General features: G+C 42.9%; 1 long non-coding RNA gene across 1 annotated transcript; it reads left to right on the plus strand.

The window, feature by feature from the left end:
* Positions 1–745: 745 nt before the first annotated feature.
* LOC131277549 (uncharacterized) lies at positions 746–9,503 on the plus strand. The gene is made up of 3 exons (XR_009184704.1): positions 746–799; positions 9,280–9,369; positions 9,471–9,503. It is a non-coding gene; the product is annotated as an uncharacterized lncRNA (long non-coding RNA).
* The last annotated feature ends 4,381 nt before the right edge of the window (positions 9,504–13,884 follow it).

Consider the following 13,884-nt stretch of genomic DNA (forward strand, 5'->3'; position numbering starts at 1 on the left):
ACATGATCTTATGGAGTAGATTCAATATTGAAGGCTTAAGTTTTTAAAAATTAGATTCAAGTCATTTTTCCTTAAGAATTCAATTTTGAATGTATTTAGGCTTTCTGCTTTGTCAAGTGTTGATGAGAGTGTTAACTGTGTGTTCCTGTGTGTATGTGTGTGTGTGTGTGTGTGTACGGGTATGTGCACAAGGTTGTAGTTGCAGACTGAATCTATTTTGCTGGCTGTGATAGCCATCCTTTATAAACCACTGGAAGGTGACTTTCCTGGAGCACAGAAGGGAGTCATCTCTTTTCTACTCCCTACCTGAAGAAGGCAGTGAATTGTCTAAATAATCCAGAAAACCAGGTCCTTTTTGAAAGATGGACATTTGAGTATAGTCTGGGAGATTATATATTTGTATTGAACTAACAAATATATGCAATGAAATACACAAAACTTTTTGGCACTTCCTGAGAACTAAGATTTCCAAAAAAAGTCAGTGTTGTCATTTTTATGGAGCTGTATTTTTGCTTTGATTTATGGTTGATCAAACAGAAGAAAGAATGGTGGAAAGCAGAGTCCTTTTGTCATTATTTGAGACTGTTCTATGTACAAGTCTAAGAATAAAATGGTACTTTGGATGGACGCTCATGGAATCAGCTTTAGGTTTGCATTAAATTGGTAGTTTGGTGATGACATGAATGATTGTCTTGTGAGTGTAACTCTTCTCTGTATCTGTTCTTTAGAAATTATCTTCAGAAACAACCATGTTTTTCTGCAAAGGCTTAAATTTTCCTCCATGATGAAACAAGATAAGGTATGTAGGACATCATGAGGGTGATAAGTCACAGTGAAGGGGGGACAGGAACTGTGGGGTCCAGCACAAGCAGGCAAGGATGACAGAGCAGGGGTGGGGCCCTTCCTAGGAGGTACATGTCTCCAAAAGTCAGAGGTGGGTCAGAGACTCAGGGGCACCTGGAGGGGAGGGCTATAGGTGGGGGAGCCTGTGGGAAGATAAGGGTTCAGGGAAAGCAGCTGCCCTGGAGCACAGGGCAGCTGAGGGAGGAGCCTCTGCTCTGCAGTGGGAGAGCCCTGGCTGCCAGCAGGTGACTGGGAGCACCTGGGCTGGTCCCCAAAGCCTCTGCTCCCTGGGGTGGTCGTGTCTTGGACCACACCAGCCACTGGCAGCACTGCAGCCACTTTCCTGGCTGCAGAGGACACGGTCCTGGGCTCCTGGTCCTGCACAGAGGCCGGTCCTTGTGGCCCAGGTGGTCGTGTAGCCCCTCAGAGCTGCTCAGCTCTTCCAGAGGGTCTCTGCTCGGCCTCGCCCTGCAGCGCCCCCTCGGGGCCTGGAGAGCTCAGTGTGCGTCTTTGGGTTCTGCTGCGCCCTCTGGTGGCTCCAGGTGGAGGCCCCCTCGTGACCTTCACCTTCTCCCCCCTGCTCGTGGGCCCCGTGGGCGAGGAGGAAGGCGCCTTGGGAGCGGGAGTCTCCAGGTTCCAGGCCTGGTCCCGTGAGGAGCTGGAGAGCACCATGGAGGGTTGGGGTGAGCCCTGAGAGGGCACACTGGGCCCCCCTACAAAGTGAAGCTGGATCCCCAAATCTGGTATCCAGGAAATGGAGGTGTTTTCCTCAGGTGGAATCAGCTCCACAGATGAAAGCAACCAATTACACATAATTGACTGAAATTGAGTTGTAGTAAGTCCTGAGGCCAGGATACAGCATCTGTGGCCTTTTTAACAAAGAAAATATGACACCATTTTATTGCAAACTGGCCAGAAGTTAAGGTACCCAAACATTGATTTTCTTTGAGGCTACAATTTTGTGGCAGCTCTCAGTACTTTTCCAGAACATGCTGACGCTGGTTTCCACATCACACGCAAGGATCCAGGGCATGACATTTAACAGCCGGCTTTCCACTTTCAGCTAGCATCCTAAACTTAGGAAAGTGTGGACTTACACATATCACTGTAGTAATACAAAGCTCATTAAAGCTTATTAGAAAGTTTCTTTTATGAATAAACATCACAGTCAGAATTTGAAGGCTGCTATAGAATATTCAGGAATATATCCTAAAACTTTAAATTAGTTACAAATCCCCAAGAAGTCAGAGAAATAAGACCAAAGAATTTGTTAAAGGAGACTTTCTTAGTTTGTGATCCTTTCAGGGTGGAAATGTTAATTGGTGGTGGAGACTTTACATAGTTAAAAAGGCCTACCTCTCCTCAGTGATTTTTAAAGTTTTCTGGGACATGCTGCTGTGCAAATAAAGTTGCTTTATTCATGCTGGGAATCCAGAATGACTCCCTTGGGGAAGCAACATATGACTTACTTTATCATTATCACAAATGTGATTGAGGAACTCAGATTAAATAAATGCTTAGGGAAATATCTAAATTAAAGCTATTAAAGCTTTGATAATAAACATGGTAACCTAAATTTATATTCTCTTCTTGGTCCTCCACTTGCTCAATTCATTTGAAACTCTTGGCTTCATTTATTTTAATATTTGCATCCACAATTCCTACATGAACCTGTGTATAGAGCAAAAGACTTCATAAACTCATTTCAGTCATTACATCTGACAATAAAGCCTACCAATTATAATAGATTTGAAAATTATTTGTTAAAATGCATTAAAGTTATTTTATCTGCCATCTTTTTCTACTTCCTTCGATAAACAAAGCAAAGCATTTCTATTGCCTATCTTTCCAGATAGACTGTGAGCCTCCCAATGACAGAGGCCAGATCTCCAGAACCCTGCAGGGTGTGAGATGTATGCTAAGTGCTAAATAAATGTTGAACAGGTCCAATTTTGAATAATCTGTTTTGATGAGGTGGAAGCAGTTGGTGACTGACTCTTGTTTTTTTTTGGTAAGCAACATTTTAAGCATAATGAGTGGTTAAAAGCAGGAGTCTTTGAAATCACAAAGCCTGATTTTGAATCCCAGTTTCTTCATGTAATACCTGTGCATCCTTCAGAAATCACTACATTTCTCTAAATTCCATTTTTCTTGTCTGTAGAATAAACTGAGATTACATATGTCTAACACATAGGGGGCATTCCATAAATGGTGGCTAATATTATTACAAGAGACTATACCAATGTTTTGTTTGTTTTTTAATCTGTTTGGGTTTTATCTGTGAAGTTTAATGTAAATAACTATAGTGGTATACAATACTGCTAAGCATGAAGAAGATAGATAACTGGCCCTTCCCACAAATACCCCAAGTCAGAAAGTAAAGAAGTTTTAACTAGTAACCTATTTATTTGTTGAAACTAAACTTTATGAGTTATGACTAATCATTGATAATTAATTGAATAATTATGGCCTTATCAGTTCAGAAACTATATTTCCTTCCTTTTCAGTCAGTTTTTTAAATAAATGAAATAGTCCTTATGAATGGTTTTTTGTGGATTTTTAAATTGAAATAATAAGTTCCTGGAGTATCTTTTACATAGATTGACATATTCGGTGTATGAGGTTTACTTGAATTGGTGTGTGTGAACACATTACATTTGGGGATTGAACGAATAGGAGATCTAGTCTGTACTTCTAATATTTTGGATTCTGTAAATGAATTTAGTCATTTTAAATACTTCTCAGTTATTCTTTTTTCCTATATAGTGAAAGATATAGTTGTTAGGCCTCAGAGAAGGGCCTCTGTGGATAAGCAGAGATGACATGAAGAAAACTTTCACATGAGAGCTAGGCAAACCTACATTTATTACATCTGCAGAGGTAAGGAGCCAAGGCCAGTCCAAAGTGACTCAGACCCAACTCCCCATGCTGCAGTTTCTCTCTTGCTTAAATGCCTAGTTACTACTTAGCATTTTCTTTGATTATGCATCAGTTTTTCTGCTTATGGATGAACACACAAAGCTGATTATATAATTGCATGATTACTATGTTCAGAAAATCATGCTTGCACATACATTGGGTGATCAAGAAAGGGGCAGATAACTCCACCCCTGGGTGGGAAATTTACTATGCTAATCAGCAAGTTGAAGTGAGGACAGCCAGGGGCTTCTTCTGTGCAGGCCCAGCCAACTGGTAAAAGCTGGTTTTCCTACTTGATTGCTTCAGTAGGATAATCTTGACCACCAAAAGTGGAATTTGGTAGAAAGAAAGGGTTGCATCTCATTACCTTCTGGTTTACATATAATTCTTTCCTTTGTATCCTGGCTGTTATGAAATAAAAAGCATAACCTTGCAGAAAATTATCTAACAAGCCAATCCTGTGTCCTGCTTCTGTAAATCAGCCCATGAGAACATGACCTTGCAGGAGATTATCAAATGAACCACTCCTGCCTGCCCCCCCACTTCTGTAATCTAACAAACCACTCCTGCCTCCGCTTCTGTAAATCAGCCTGCAAAAGCATGACCTTGCACCTACCTTCTGCCTCTGTAACCCCACTTGCAAAATTCCACCTAGCAATGCATTAGCCAATGAGTGAGAGCCATGCTAGTCCCACATAAAATCTTATATAAACCTATGAAAACTGAAAAATAGGGCTCAGAATTTGGAGACTGACTCTCCTCTGGGCCTGTATGTTATAAATCTGTTCCTCTGCTAATCTGAGTACCACTTGGGCTTTTCTGCCACTCAGAACTCCCAGCTTTACAGCAACATTTGGTTCCCTGACTGGGAAACCCAAGTATGCTGGCCCTTTGAGCCTCTGGTTTGAGACTGGCAGGCATGGCTGGTGGAGATCTCCACATGAACGAGGCAGCACCACCTGTCCCCTTGATGGGGCATCCTTCGGGGAAAGGATCCCTGTGGGCCATGTCCTCTGACCCAGCCTGACTCAGTGGAGGAGTGGATTGAACAACGTAAGAAGATGCTGGAAAGGTAAGGCACCAGGGCTCTGAGACCCAGTCAGACCCATCTCCAGATACAAGTGCAGACTGATCACCTCCTAAAATCTTGAGATTCAAGATTTCAGGATAGGGCACTCCCTTGGGTGGGACTGTGTAAGCTCTGAGTGATTGAGTGAATGACTGGGGACTGCAGAGGCCTCTACTGATCTAGTCTGTGGCCCATGGCCTGTGCTACAGAACCCAAGTGGGTCCCAACCTGCACTCAGCGGCTATGTCATATGGCATAATGGATAATCCAGACTCTACATAATGCCTTAACTAAGGCGAGGCTAAGTTCTCTTGAGAAACACGGACAAGCAGGCATCTGAGTGGCCTTGTGAGGGACACCCCTCCTTTGTTTGACCTGTGACACCAGCTAAGGGATGGGATCATCACAGTCCAAACTCACTATCTTAGATGGTATGTCCTCTTGACATAGAGGTGCAATGGACAAAACCAATCCAATGTCCACATAGAAAAGGTGGCATTGGATTGGGAAAAGTGGACATGGTGGCTGATGGGTATGGGGAAAGGCAGGAGGAGATGAGAGGTGGAGGCATCTTTGGGACATGGAGCTGCCCTGGATGGTGCTTCAGGGGCAATCACGGAACGTTGTGGATCCTCGCGGGGCCCACTGGATGGAATGGGGGAGAGTATGGGCCATGGTGTGGACCATTGACCATGGGGTGCAGAGGTGCCCAGAGATGTACTTGCCAGGTGCAGTGGATGTGTCATAATGATAGGGGTGGGTGTTGCTGGGGGGGGAGAGGTGGGGTGGGGGTGGTGGGGTTGAATGGGACCTCATATATATATATTTTTGGTGTAGTATTATTACAAAGTCAATTAAAAAATTTTTTTCAAAAAGGCCTTTCCCAGAAATTATGGTATGTCCTCCAGAACTATCCAGATTCTGTGCAAAGTTGAGTGGCCTAAGTTTAGTGTTAATTAGCCCTCAGAGGGAACCCTAGAGGTGGCCAAGGTTCATGCAGTTTGGCAGACAGTCACTGAAGCCCCTGGCCACCCCAATCAGTTTCCCTACTTCAATTCCTGGTTAGAAATTGCTCAAACCCTGCTCTCTTAGAAAGGGTCAGAGTAGGGTCCTAGTAACACAAACAGCCAGACTTTGAAAACCTTTTATTCTACAAAAATCTCCAGAAGGAAATCCACTATTCCTGCTGTATAGTGCAGGAATGTATAGTGCCATTCCGAATATTTCCCTGCCATGGAGCCTCCACAAGCAGATCTCCCAGAGACGACTCCACTTTCAGGCCCCCAGGCCTGTCAGCCCTGAGGGGGATCCTGAAACCCCTTTGGCAAGGGGACATCAGTCAGTGCAGCCTGTGCTTCAGAAGCCCCTCCACAAAACACAGGGTCCACCCAGATCAGTGCAGATGGGACTGAACAACCCAGGAGGCCACTCCTGTTTCATCAACCTTTCACAACTGCAGATCTCTTAAACTGGAAGCACCACACCCCTTCACATTTGGAAAAGCTTCAGGCTCTTATCCACCTCATGGAGTCCATTTTCCAAACCCACCGCCCCACTTGGGGTGATTGCCTCCAACTCCTCCTAACCCTGTTCAATATGGAGCAGAGACGCCAGATCCTCATGGAAGCCAGAAACTGGTTGTGAGAACAGGCCCCCACAACTGTCTTGAAACCAGAGGAATGGGCCCCAGAAGCAGCACCAAAAGCTCAACCAGTCTGAAACTTTAACACGAATCAGGGACAGGCTGCTCTTCAGTGGTATCAAAAAGCCCTCCTCAGAATGGTACGAGAAGGAGCGAGGCAGCCCACAAACATATCCTAAAAGGCCTCCATCAATCAACAGCCTGAAGAAACTCAGAGATCTGCAAAGCCTTTAGGATCTACACTCCTTTCAACCCAGAAGCCCTGGAAAGCCAGAGAATGGTCAGTGCATCTCTCATCACCCAGGAGGCATCAGACATCAAATGGAAACTTTGAAAGCTAAATGGGTTCACAGAAATAAACATCTCCCAGCTCCTCAAAGTCTCAAACAGTATTTGTCAATCGAGACAAAATCTCCCTGTTAACAGCAACCTTAAAAAATCCAGACCCAACCAATCGCAAAAGGCCACCCTGAAAAGGGAGGAATACTTCACCCTGAAACACTCCCACTGCTGCCAGTACCTCTTAATGGGACAGTTATGGCCTGGGGCCACCTGGTTTTCTTGTCTGAACTTAAAAAAATCCTTTTTTTTTCTGCCTGTGGGTGGTTCCCCAGAACCAATCCCTATTTGTTCTTGAATGGGAGAATCCCAAAACTCAACAAAAAATTTCAGTTAACTCCCACAGGGCTTCAAAAACTCCCCCACCCCTTTTCCTGAATCCTGCCACTTTCCTGCTGACCAAAAGAAAGCCTCCTGAACATGACTGTGCAGAAGTAACAAAAAAAAGTGTATGCCAGGTGCCCCAACCTCCAGGACAGGCCACTTTCTTGCCCAGATCAAACCCTATTCACAGACAGCAGCAGTTTTCTCAGAGATGGAAATAGGCTCAGATTTGCCAGCAACAAGTTTGGTATCTAAAGTTTGTCATCTCAAAAAAGCACCCGAGGGAAACTGGCTACTCCCGGGTGGCTGAGTCTTCATCCCAAAGGGGACCACCCACACCCTTGTTCAACAATAGCACCAGCTCACCCACCTGGGCAAAGCTGCTTTAAGCCCTGCTCAGAAAATATAACCACAGTGCCCGGATGGCCTCGCCCTGCACCACCGTTAGTAGCCAATGCCAAACCTGCCTAAGAACAACCTCCCAAGGTCCCCAGGCCCGGCAGGCGTCCAACCCACAGGAACTGCCCCTTTTAAAAACTTAGCAGTGGACTTTACAGAAATAAAACCAAGTCGAGGGTATAGGTACTCATTAGTAATAATGTGCACCTTCTCAGGCTGGGTCAAGGCCTTTCCCATCGCACTAAAAAAGCAAAAAAGTAACTAAAGCTTCGCTCTGAAAAATAGTTTCACGGCACAGAATACCCTTATCCATAAGCAGCAACAATGGCCTGACTGTCATAGCAGCCATCATCCAAGAGCTAGCAAAATGTTACAAATTAAGTGAAAACTCCATACAGCATATAAGCCCCAGAGCTCAGGGAAAGTAAAACCCTAACTCTCAAAACCACCCTAGTCAAGTTCTGTTAAAAAAAAAAAAAGGCCTCCCCTGAGTAAATCTGCTCCCATTAGCACTCCTTAGAGTCAGAGGCTTCCCCAGGTCCTGGGGTTATTCACCTTTTGAAATTCTGTTTAAAGGACCACATCCAATTACTCAAACCTTCAAAGGAAATCTTGGACTCCTAGGAAAAACCAGCCAGGATTCTATTCTCCAGCAGTTAGGAAAAACCCTAGCCCAAATACACAAACCATCCTGTCTCAAGATCTGATCCCATTAAGCCACCCAGTACACCCACACTTTTCTGGAAACCTAGCTTGGTTTAAAAAAAAAAATAGAAAAAGGAGACTTTCCAGCCCACCTGTTGCTTCTTAAAAAGATAAGGCACTTCAAGAGATGGAAGTTGTTTATTTCTAGTGGCATGGGGCTGAAAATTAATCAAAAACATTTATATATGCATTGGATATTCCAGATTGTGTGTGTGTGTTTTGTGTGGGTTTAAAAAAAATTATTCATTAAGTATTTATTGAGAATAACTTTGTCAGGCATTATTGTTTTGATTTTATTTTTGTTAAGCACTGATTATTGTATTACATTTCAAAGATTTAGATTTTATACAAACTTAACATTCAAACATGTAGTGGAACACTGATGTCCTGTTTTGCTTTTATCTTGTTTTTTTCTCTCAAGGATTTCTGATCATTAGTTTGATAGCACTTCCAATAGGCATGTATAACATGAATGCATTTCTACCCTTTAAAATGGCTTTGTGATTTTTATATGACTTTCTGAGATTTCTGGTTTTATAGCTCTTTGTAAAAAATCTCACTGGTTAACATTCAGATTCTAAATATTAGAAAATTTCAAAAATAAAAATGCATCACAAATTATTTATGAATTCTTATATTTAAAGTGAAAGCATTAGTGTAAATCAGAGTTCATCCTATTAAAACCAAATTCCCTTATGCATATTCCATAATGTAGTACTCTCGAAAACTTAACTTGCTTCTGTAAATTAATAAAATTCTAGAATAAAATTTGGTAGATGATACCTATGAAAATGATGGCTTTCTCAGAAATTTCTGTTAGGTAGCAAATAAGTTAGATTTAGATATACCAAATGGAAAATTATATTTTGGCATGTGGTAGGAAAATACTGTGTAGTTTGAAATTTTATCATAAACTTTTCATCATCTAATCCTAAAGAGATACTAACTTTTGAAAGTAAAGATGACCCAAAGTGGTAGAATTTATTACAAATAAATGCTTAATAAATTTGCTTACATCTTTTCCCCTCATACCTTTTAGATTAAGTGAAGATATTAGCAAGAGAAGTGTTGTAAACCTTTATCCCATGAAATCAGCAGAAGCCTTAGAATTACAAGATTCTGCACTGAAGTATGTTTACTTTTTAGTAACAAAAACAGACCTCCTTTTTACATTGAAGCATTTGTGCTTTAAATTCCCCTGCTATCTTTTTTCTTCCCTTGTTCCTACAGTGGTCAGATTCAGCTGGAGACGTTGCCAGGGTGTGAGGTAAGGGTGCTCTCAGACTAGCCAAGGCCTGCCACAGAATTCTGGTCACCATGTTCCCTGAAGATTCATGGGTGGTGGTGGTGGGGTTGTATGGAATGGCCTGTCCTTCTCGTGTTGTTTTTCTGTAAGCCTAAAACTTCTTTGAAAATAAAGTTTATTATTACTTAAAAGAAAAGAATATATCAAAGAGAAACTACCAGAACTATCTGAGAACAGGGAAAGGGGGCTTTGGGTAGAGTTACATGAAGTAAAATTTAAGTGGCTGTGGAGAAGGCAGTTTTGAGGTGAAGTAGGAATGAACCTAGAGGGGCTTAAAAAGATGAACTTACCCTGGTCATAGGGAGAGAGGTTTGAGTGAGGAACACTCTTTAAGTCCCTTCTTGTTGAATGGGCTTAGAGTGGCCAATGTCAAGGCGGGATTGTGCACGAGCCAATTTATATACCCTGAGGTGTCAGTCCATGTGCAGTCTCACACTGGTAAGTCTCTGTGCTAAAGAAATAGGAGAAAAGGGGGCAATAAAGGTCAGAGCCTTGTCCCCTGAGAGTATGGGTTAGTTGAGCAGAGTGACTTGCTTGCAATTGCTTTGGGTATCAGTCATTCCCAGCTCAAGGGTTTACCGTGGGCCAGTTAATTGCCCTCATTTTCTGCTAATTGGAGTGAGAATAATAGCTGTTATAAAAATGGAATGAGATGATGCAAGAAGGGTCTTGCAACACAGGACATGCCATAAATGGTAGCTGTTATTCTTCTCCTAGTCTTTTATTGCTAGGGGGGTGGTCTTGGACAGAATCTGGGCACCACTGCCTTCCTGGTGGAGACATTGCTGCATCACCCCATCCTGGAACAGCAGGAAGCCTTTCGTGTGTAGGCTGCCCTGGGCCCATGTCATCAAGCTCTCCATTCCAGACACTGCTGCTGCTGATTCTGCACGGGCACATTTTATTTTTTAAGGACTTTATTTGGAAATCATTCTAAACTTATGAAAGATTGCCCACCCCCCCAAAAAAAGCCATTTCAAGGAACATTCATATATTCTTTTTTTTTTTTTTTTTTAAGATACTTAGATTATGCAACTGTCACATAAAACTGTACAGGATTCCCATATGCCCCACTCCCTACCATCCATTTATTCTTTTACCCACATTTGCCTATTATTAACAAGCACTCCATTTATACTGCCATTTACTCCATCTCTACTTCCCCCTTCTCTCTCTACTCTTCCCCTCCCTCCAGCCCCCACAGCACATACACACAGAGTTCTTTTTCTAAACCATTAGAGGGTATGCTTCTTACACCATAGCCTTTACTCCTCACCATTTCAGTGTGGGTTTTTTACTAACAGGCATTTTATCTTAGAGAGCTACCTTTCAATATTAACTTCATACATCTACATTGATAAAATTCTTTCATCTAATCTTCCTTCCATAAGGAAGGAAGGTCCTTCATAGCCTTGCCCCCTCCAGTGCTGGATCTAGTCTAGGAATTGGTGTTGCATTTATTGGGGGTGTAGCTACAGCCTCCTTTGATCTGGAAATGTTGTAGAGAAATTGGGTGTGCGCGGTATCGAAGGCCAGGACACGAGAGTACCGAGAAGGAAGTTGATTTATTTTGACCGGCCAGGCTCGGCAGACTCTTGTCTTAATGAAAACCAAGCCCCGAATAGCCTTTTTCAGACCTTTTTATACAGAGGATATAGGATTAGGGAGACTAACTGTGATGGTATGCAAACAGACCTTTGGTTAGGTTCTTCAGTGTTTGATCTTAGTATCAGATAGGTTATTTCCTCCAGGCGAGTTACATATTCTCCACATCCAAGCCAGCTTGGATTAGCATATCCTCCACATTCCGTCTGGAGGCAGCCCTGAATACACATTCAGTCTTACATCCTTTCTGAACGTTCAAATACTGTAGGGCCTATATTACTTATTTGGCCATTTTGGGGACTAGGTACACTTGGAAACAATTTTGAATTTATGCACAGGCTATATCAGCACATACTACAAACTTTCTTTAACTTTTGTGACCTTGAAATTTTGAAGGACACAGTCCCTGCTCTCCCCCACCCCCTTTCCAATAGAATGTTCCTCATTTTACATTCGTCTGAGGTTTCCTGATGATTCATAATTAGATTGGGGTTCTGCACTCTTGGTTGGAAAACTGCCCCGGGGTGCCCCAACTGGAGGCTTGCCACACCAATCTACCCCTCCCTGGTGGTAGTAATTCCTTCACCTGGCAAAGGTGTGGCCTGATTTCCCCACTGGGTAATTACTGCTTTTTAAATCCTCCCTTGCAACTCATCAGTCTATGGGGGGATGTTTCCAGACCAAGGTAGTGTCTTGCTGCAGACATGCTTTTGACCTCACCAGACAGATGTCCACCAATGAGCATGGCATCAGGAGTCCCAGCAGAGCTCAGTGCCTCTAGGGGAAACAGTGTGTCCACTCCATCTCAGTGTACAATTAGAGGATCATCCAAGGATCTCCAGTGTCTTCTGCTGAAATGAAGGTCTTCCTGATCGTGAAACCTGCCATGTATTGAGGCCTTACTTCATCCGGACAGGGTGTGAGGTGCTTGACACGTGTCATTGTTACTCCTTTCATTCAGCACATACTTACTGAGTACATACCATGGCACCCAAAGAACTAGCAGTGAACTAAGCCAAGGTCCTGCCCTCAGGCATTCAGGATCCAGATAAGGTATTAGGGAAAGGTGGGTGTTATGAGGCACAGTCTACAGGTGCAGAACCTGGAGCTGCCATCAGGTCACATGCTGGCCTGAATGACTTAGGTGGTAAATGGCTGGTCCCTGCTTTTCCACTACATCATATTGCTTCTGCATGATGTGGACTAGTGGTGATGTACTAAGCCTTGTCATATTTAGAAACCTAGTGGGACCCGAATAGACCAATCCTTTTCTGAACAGCTAGTCTCAGCAGGGGTAGAGAGCATGTATGTCCATGGTGATGCATTTTGCCTCCCACCAGGAATGCAGATGGGGAATGGAAGGAACAGGGGTGGGTATATCCTGGACTAAGTACTGACTGACCCCAGGTCAAGTTTTGCCTTGATCTAGTCTTCATCCCATCACTTAATCCAAGTAGCTCTATACTTGAGTGCTTTTTGTTGATGCCGTGAAGCACTAATAATTCCAATAGTTATTAAGAACTTCTACTAAGGTTGGACATCTCAGTGGTTAGGAAAGAATATTTCAGTGTCACATTCTCTTAATATTTGTCCAAGATTCTCTTAATGTTGAACTTCTCATTTTCCCATCAGCAAAGGTGAGCTGTTTCTCTGCAGTCAGTTCTAGATTTTCCCAGGGGAATTTCATTCTCTCTATTGATCTCTTTATTTTTCCTGTTCTTTGCTTTTCTCCCATTGTTTGACACAAGCACAGACACTTAGGGGTTCTCCTCTGAGTACGGTCATGCGCAGTGGCTGGCACATAGCCAGCAGTCCCTGAGGGCTTACAGAAGGGAGAGAAAGAGGATCCAATGATAAGGAATGGACTTTGGGAAGGAAAATTTCAATGTCCTGCCCATTCAGTGGACAGACCACTGGGTTTTAACTGATTGCTGAAGGTACTCCATCATTTAGGCACAATTTATATTCTATTCTTGTAATGCATTTCCTTATGCTTATCTAAATTGAAACGCATCTGGAACATTTCCAATTGCCCATAAAGCTTCATGGGATTTTCCCAAAATTTGACTGTTTGCCATCATTTTATTATGTGGAGAATCCTAGTGTCACCCCAAAGAATGATATTTCAGTTCCAAGTAATGTATCAATCCTTCAGTCAGTTTGGTCACCACCCCCTCCCCCCTTTGTTTAAGCACCTGCTTGAAATGTCCTTGAATGGGCCATGATGTGGACCATTGACTATGAGGTGCAGAGGTACCCAAAGATGTACTTACCAAATCCAATGGATGTGTCATGATGATGGGAACGAGTGTTGTTGGGGGGGGAGAGGGGGGGTGGGGGGTGGGGCTGAATGGGACCTCACATATATATTTTTAATGTAATATTATTAAAGTCAATAAAAAAAAAAGAAATGTCCTTGAACTTTCCATCTCATAGAGTCTCAAAAAGAGATATATCTGTGTACCTGAATTCAGGAGATTGGGGGAAACAAACCCTCTGGAAAAATACCTTGAGTCCATCTCTTATGTATAATGTTTTGTGTTATGTTAATTAATTCAAGGTGTTTTTTCCCATCCTTTTTGGTTGGATGAGGAGTCCTCCTACTGGAGTCAGAAATTCTTACTCCTTGTCTTCCTTCTAGGGCAATTCACCATCTTTGACTAGATGCATGTTCATGATTTTAAAAAGGGAGGTTGGATTACCTGGCTCTGGTGGGAAAAGGAAGTCACACAG

The sequence above is a fragment of the Dasypus novemcinctus genome, unplaced genomic scaffold, assembly GCF_030445035.2.
Source record: "Dasypus novemcinctus isolate mDasNov1 unplaced genomic scaffold, mDasNov1.1.hap2 scaffold_134, whole genome shotgun sequence".
Taxonomy (NCBI): domain Eukaryota; kingdom Metazoa; phylum Chordata; class Mammalia; order Cingulata; family Dasypodidae; genus Dasypus; species Dasypus novemcinctus.